General features: G+C 47.3%; 1 protein-coding gene across 3 annotated transcripts in view; it reads right to left on the reverse strand.

Annotated features, from left to right (window-relative positions):
* htr2cl1 (5-hydroxytryptamine (serotonin) receptor 2C, G protein-coupled-like 1) overlaps positions 1 to 7,500 on the reverse strand; it is a 100,103-nt gene that overhangs the window by 12,832 nt on the left and 79,771 nt on the right. The window contains exon 1 of one of the 3 annotated variants that reach the window (XM_076987478.1): positions 6,773 to 6,885. The exons of the other annotated variants lie outside the window; for them this stretch is intronic. The gene's annotated coding sequence lies outside the window, so the exon portion shown is untranslated. Of the gene's footprint in view, positions 1 to 6,772; positions 6,886 to 7,500 lie in introns of those variants that run through there. 3 annotated transcript variants of the gene reach the window in all.

Consider the following 7,500-nt stretch of genomic DNA (forward strand, 5'->3'; position numbering starts at 1 on the left):
CTGGCCAACTTCACCGCAGCATGCTGACTTTAGGGGGCGCTAATTCCCGGAACAGATGAGGGTCACATTCCATTTAATTGACCAACACTCATTCATGAAGACGGCCAAAGGCAATGGCCCCACTGTAATGATGGACAAGTTGCTAATTGCCCTCACGGTCATTACGCTACCCTACTGCACAATCTAATAAGCTGCCTGATAGCACTATCATTACACCAGCAGTTAGTCTGTGTACTGGGATATGAAGTATGATGTATTATCCTATGCATCATCTCTTTTTTGCCCTAATAAACACACATGTCCATTAAATACTAGCAGTCAGTACAGACTTGTGGAAAATCCTTTGCATTCTAGAAGTGGAAAAAGCTTCAAACAATCGTTCTTCTGTTCCATTGGTTATCCTTCGTGATAGATGGGGTCAACAGATTTCTCTCATTTGTTCTTGATGTCTGTCTTTCTTTCATGCATCTTTCCTCCGCCTGTATAATGACTCTCAGTCTACCGCACTGCGGATCAGAGGAGCTCGGAGAACACGAGCGAACGAAAAATCAATTCCCCATGTCATACAGAGCAATTTCGCTCTTAAACGCAGCTCTGCAGAACTCTGTGCAAGCAAGAAATGTGAAGCTTCTGTTTATGCAACATAAATGTGAATGTTCTTATGGGGCCTCTGCCCTCCAAACTGGAACATATGGGCCTGGACCCCCCAGGCACCAACATGGCCGTGAACCTCAGTATGTGAAGGTGGTTTTTTTTATTTTACATTCTCCACATGTCAAAAAAATCTGATACAATATTGCCACACCTTTATTTTTATCCTCTTGCCAAATTCACTGACCTGATGAAACACTTGATAAAATAAATGACTACATAATAACTTCTCTCTCTCGTCCTGGAGGAATAACCTCCAGTTTCAGGATACAGGCGCAGGAGAGGACATAAGAAACACCCATGTGTCTGTTCAAAAGTGGCTATTCATCTCAGCGGTGGCAGTCCAAATCCCATTATAAAGGGAGATAACATCTCATAAGGGATTATGTCTGTTTCTGGTGGAGCCACTATCCAGTAGAAGAAGCAGACTTTGTAAGTTCTCAGACCTGTCCTGAGGGGAAGCTACAAGTTAGAGTTAAGCTGGGTCCTGCGGTGATGGCTGACTGAGGAAGAGTGTGAGGAAGTGAGGAGTGAGACTGGGGCACGATGCAAGGGAGTGAGGAGAGAGACTGAGGAAGAGTGTGAGGGAGTGAGACTGAGGAAGGGTGCAAGGGAGTGAGACTGAGGAAGGTTGCAAGGGAGTGAGACTGAGGAAGGGTGTGAGGGAGTGAGACTGAGGAAGGGTGCAAGGGAGTGAGACTGAGGCAGAGTGTGAGGGAGTGAGACTGAGGAAGGGTGCAAGGGAGTGAGACTGAGGCAGAGTGTGAGACAGTGAGAATGAGGAAGGGTGTGAGGGAGTGAAAATGAGGCAGTGTGAGGGAGTGAGACTGAGGAAGGGTGTGAGGGAGTGTTCTCTCTCAGCCACAGAATGCTCTATATAAAACTGCAGAAAATATAGTGCGCACACACACACATACAGGACTGCATAAACACTCGATTGAGACAAACATGAAAGCATGTGCATACACATGCTGCTTTGAGAGTAAGTGTCACATAGGTGTGATGAAGCAATCTATTGAACTGAATGCAGAAAGACACACTTAGGGTTAACGTTCCAACTCAATATGTGATATGAATTCTCTCTCTCCCTCCCTCCTTAAACTCTTCCTTTATCTCTCTGCTAATTAATAAAGGGAACAAAAGTGCACTTTCACATTTCTAAATGCGAGGCTGTGTTCCATTTGAGGGTAATTAGCTTCTTCAGCAGACACCGATCAAGCTGCTGCCATTTGGAACACAGATCTGCCCTAATTAGCATAAAACAGAGGAGCCAGGGAAGACGGGGAACTTTTGGGATGACTGGGGGTGTTTGCATAGAAAACGCATCAAGAAATGTTTATTGGGAGCTTTGGGCACCTGTGTAGTACAGGGATAATGGGAAATATAAAGTGCCTACTGGTTATAGAGTTAAAAATCATTCACACAAAGCACCTTGCAAACTGTATTGTTTTTTGAGAGCAGGTGTCCAGTCATTCAGCTGCCTGTTCACATACTACAGGCGAGGTTAGTGAGCCACTGCCCTCCAGACTGGAAGGGCCATAAACAGAGTGGGAGACAGCCAAAATGTCTACGTGACCAAATAATGAGTTCAGTATGTGGCATACACACACACACACACACACACACACACACACCTACGCACACCACATTCAGGTTTCCATCCCATTAGATGCAATAGTCTGTCATACTACAGAAGAGAAGATTCTGCAAGGTTGTCTGTTGTCCACACCAGAACCATTTTTCCCTTGTCACAAACTAATTAAATTCAAGACGTATGCTATGCCTTTAAAAACACTTTTAAAACATTCACTTTATTGTGAAGCTCTGAAGTGCAAAAAGCTCTTTTTTTTACATTTTTTTTTTTCGATGCAAAATGCGATGCCGCATTACAGAAGCACACCACAGCTGCTAGTTCATACACAGGCCAGCGTGGATTCCCAGAGAGGGACCCGGTGGTCTCCGCTCAGCTTGGCTCGCTACGCGGCACGCGAGAGAACCCCCCGAAATGCGAGGTGTGAAATTAGGTCCGCAGAAGGTGTGGCTCGGGGTCGCGACCCCCCCGGCGCGGCTCACGGCAGCCGTTTCTCAGCCAGCGCCCACTCAAGACAGCTGCGGGAGCGCTAACGACGTGGCGCCCACGGACTCGCCCACGGCGGGCCGTAAAAAGGGCTAATAACCGCGAGGACGAGCTCCGCACTGCCTCGTGGGAAGGGTGAAGGGCACAGTCTGCTAGGGAAAACAGGTCCTGGACCAGCGATAAAAGCGTTCTGCGAGCTGTAATTATGCCGCCTTCACTTCAGAGCGCCGAGCACTCATGAGCTGAACGGAGGAGAGAGAGGGTGGCCGAGGGCAACACCATCATGCCGTTAGCGCCATCTCGCCATCTCCGTGGCCTTCATACCCTCCCGTTATCCCGTCAGGCGGTGGAGAAGAATACCACTCCCCGAGTTTTAGAGGCACAACATGTACCGCAGAGTTAATGCTGGAAACACCGTGGCCTTGGCAAGAGTCTTTTTCTGAGTGTGTGGCTATGAAAAGAAGAAGACTTGTGTCAGCTCTTCCCATTCTCCTGGGCTCGGAGAGAGGAAGTAGTGGGTGGTGAAGCTTCTCCTGAACTGCTTCACCTATGACTGTATGTACTGCGGGAGGCACATGCCTTGTTGGGAAGAAAAGCACATTGTGCACCCAGTGCCCTGGACTCCGGACCCGGCTGACCCACGGTTTGTCTGAGACACGCCATAAGCCCGGGCCCCAGAGAGAGGTTACACCTTTGAGATCATCCGTGAGCTGGTGCAGTTCAAGCCTGAACCTGAATCTCAGCCTGGGGGAGCCCATTTGGGGTCAGAGCAAATGGGTCGTCCATATTGGCTGAGCCCAAGGCATTATGGGATGTGGTTTCTCGCTTGCCCTCCTACTGCGTGTCTGTTTAGTGACTCTGTGACCTTTGTCTGCATGTAATTCCTCATTTAAAGTGCAAAAGAATGAATCTTTGTAGGTCCAGGTTTCCCTTTGAAAAACAGGTTCATTGATGGTCCTTGTGAAACATTATCTGGACAAGAAAAGGAAACAGGGTCTTTGAGGGTTTGAGATGATCTGCATAATGGTTAAAGGCGTTAATGTAAGACATGATCTAGACTGATATACATCTAGATCTAGACTGATCTATCTACACCGATATCCAAAGACATAAGATTCCTGTAAGCTTCCCTCTCTGGATTGGAACACCACCCTAAAGTGACCTGCGGTTGTTTTTAAGCTTTTAAAAATTAACTTTGCTGTTTATTAAGATACAGAAGAATCAGAAAAAGCACAAACGCCAAATGAGAGCGCTGTGAAATCTTTCAGCCCTGCTGCTGCCTTCAAGAGGCTCAGTGTCACCGTCAGATCAGCAAAGAAAGTAGGAAGCATGACGGAGATGTGACTGCCTGCCCCGCACAGCTAGTGAGCAGCTAGGATGACGTGAATTGAGGACACTTCAGCACGCAAACATCCTACAGCACGTACAGTTCCTAACATGTTCGTTCCCTAATGGGATATACACTTCCTACAACATGTACACTACTTAAAAATATGTACACTTCATAACATGCTAAGTTCCCAAAAGCATGGACACTTCCTACAACATGCACACTATCTAACTTTTACACTTCCTACAGCATGCACACTTTCTAACGACGTGTACACTCCCTAACGTTTACACTCCCTACAGCATGCACACTTCTGAACATCAGTTTGAGGTCACCTTTCCTTCTCCTGTGTCTTTTTAATTTGACAGGTAATGCCTGGTTTACACTGAGGCTTTGTTAACACAAAACAGCTGTTTAGTAAAACTTTTGGTATACTTTGTACACCACTTTCGTTGTTTTAAGTGTCTTCCAGGTATAAATAGACAGTTTTGCCTAAATAATGCATCAACAGTTTCTTTTGAGCTCTTCTTTTGAGCTGTTCTTTTGAGCTGTTCTTTTGAGCTCTTGTGAGTGTGCTGGAGTAACATGCTGACTGTGTGAGAGTGCCTCTCACCTCAGGCTCGCTTTGGGGTTTTTTTGTGTAATGCATAGTTCAATAGTTTTTTTTAGTTCTTGTCACAAATATTTGTGTGGCACTGTTTTCCTCACAATACACCAGAAAAATGTTTATTAAAAACATTTTTTTTAAAACGTCCAAAGTTTTTGGACAGGCGGTGAAGACGCTGTCTCGGGAGGGCTGTGTGCGCACTGCGCCTGGCTGCCAGAGACGCTGGGAAGGTTGACTCTGTGGGACTCGACAGCTGCAGGTGGGTTACACACACACACACACACACACACACACACACACACACACACACACACACACACACACACACACACACACACCTTCAACACTGTTCCCCTTGCTCCCCCTCAGTCTCACTCTCTGCCATGGCTTCAGTAATTTGTTACCGTTCCCACATCGTTCTACCCTCTCTCTCTCGCCCTCTTCCTCTCCGTCACTCCCCCACTCCTCTCCTCTCTCTCTTGCCCTCTTCCTCTCCGTCACTCCTCCACTCCTCTCCTCTCTCTCTCGCCCTCTTCCTCTCCGTCACTCCCCCACTCCTCTCCTCTCTCTCTTGCCCTCTTCCTCTCCGTCACTCCTCCACTCCTCTCCTCTCTCTCTCGCCCTCTTCCTCTCCAACACTCTCTCCCCCACTCCTCTCCTCTCTCACCCTCTGTCTTCCTCTTCCTCTCCATCACTCTCTCCCCCACACCTCTCCTCTCTCTCTCTCACCCTCTTCCTCTCCATCACTCCCCCACTCCTCTCCTTTCTCTCCCTCTCTTGTCCTCTTCCTATCTGTCACTCTCTCAATTCCTCAGCCAAGTACGTTTTCTCTTTCTCTCCCTCTCCACCTCTCTGAAAAACCTTCAGCATGTCTCCCCTCCAGCTGCCACACTGGTCCTCCATCTCTGCACTAGTTATCAGCCGCCAGCCCCAGCACGGCTCACTCAGACGTTTTCATCTTCTGTTGTAGCTTTTGCTTCTCTAACTTTTCCCGTATGGGTTTTTTGCAACTCTCAAGGGACCAAAAGGCTATTAAGATTTGTTTTCTCTCTTTCTCTCCCTCCCTTTCCCCTCTCTCTCCATCCCCCCCCTCTTTCTTTCACTCTGGTACTACAAGTACCTGGTGAAGAGCAGGCAGAGGTGGTGTGGGTAACTGCTACAGTCTGCCATGTGGTTACTCTTCCTTCTCTTCTTCCCTAACTACTCTGCCTACTCACTTCTCCACTATTTCAGCGATGGCAGCTAAGACCCTGTTCCTCATGCATAATGACACACCGTCTCAGTGCGCGCACACACACACACACACACACACACACACTGGGTAACAGTGAAAGCTTGTTATGTTCTTCTGTAGAACTCCACTAGGGTGCTCTCATTAACACCTCCTGCCTGTGAAGTCTCGTCTGCTCCAAGCTCTCAGTCCATTGGACACCTACTTCCTTTAATGGCTGCGTACTGTTCCAACTGTTTTTAAACAATGTTTTTTAACCCATTAACTGCTTATAAGTTCTGGAACATTGTTGTCCAACTCAGCAGTTTTTTGAGAAGTAAGTACTGAATATTGTTTCATTCTTAAGTGGGTCTGCTTCCTGTTTTCCACAACCAGGAGATCTTTCATAAACACTGGTGCTCCATCAACACTGATAATCAACTGTTTTGCAAGCTAATTCATTCTAATTCAGTTGCAAATGTTCAGATATTAGGATCATCCCTCACACGTCCACCACTATCTCGCTGACACTGATAGATGGTCGTGCTCTAATTTGCCCATTGATGGTCTAAGACTTAATTGGCTTCTGTGGTGATATTTTTTTGCCAGTTTACTTATCAGTCTGTGATGCTTCCTCTGTTACGTGCAGAGGAAGTCAACACACCATGCACCACACAATAATGGTATACAACTGTTTAATCAGGCACACAAGTCTATATCTCTCTGTCTCACTCGCTCTCTCTCTCTCTGTCTCACTCTCTCTCTCTCTGTCTCTTTCTCTATCTCTGTCTCGCTCTGTGTGTGTGTGTCTCTCTGGCTCACGGCCCAGTGACTGAGTACTATTAAAGTCTGTGTGGCTCTCTTTACACCCATCATGCTCTCAGCCTATCTCTTCACCTCTCCATCTCTTCATCTCTTCACCTCTTCATCTCTCCATCACTCCATCTCTCCATCTCTTCATGTCCCCATCTCTTCTCTGCTGACTGAATGACACTTGATCTCCATTCAAAGACAAACACAGTATTAGCAGCCTTAGCCCTACATCAGTCTAAACTCAGACCCTCACCTCTGGGTGTAGACATCCACCCTCAACACTGGATGTACACATCCACCCTCAACACTGAGTGTACACATCCACCCTCAACACTGAGTGTACACATCCACCCTCAACACTGAGTGTACACATCCACCCTCAACACTGGGTGTACACATCCACCCTCAACACTGGGTGTACACATACACCCTCAACACTGGGTGTACACATTCACCCTCAACACTGAGTGTACACATACACCCTCAACACTGAGTGTACACATCCACCCTTAACACTGAATGTACACGTCCACCCTCAACACTGGGTGTACACATCCACCCTCAACACTGAGTGTACACATCCACCCTTAACACTGAGTGTACACATCCACCCTCAACACTGAGTGTACACATCCACCCTCAACACTGGGTGTACACATCCACCCTCAACACTGAGTGTACACATCCACCCTCAACACTGGGTGTACACATACACCCTCAACACTGAGTGTACACATCCACCCTCAACACTGAGTGTACACATCCACCCTTAACACTGAGTGTACACATCCACCCTCAACACTGGGTGTACA

The sequence above is a fragment of the Brachyhypopomus gauderio genome, unplaced genomic scaffold (assembly GCF_052324685.1).
Source record: "Brachyhypopomus gauderio isolate BG-103 unplaced genomic scaffold, BGAUD_0.2 sc52, whole genome shotgun sequence".
NCBI classification, from domain to species: domain Eukaryota; kingdom Metazoa; phylum Chordata; class Actinopteri; order Gymnotiformes; family Hypopomidae; genus Brachyhypopomus; species Brachyhypopomus gauderio.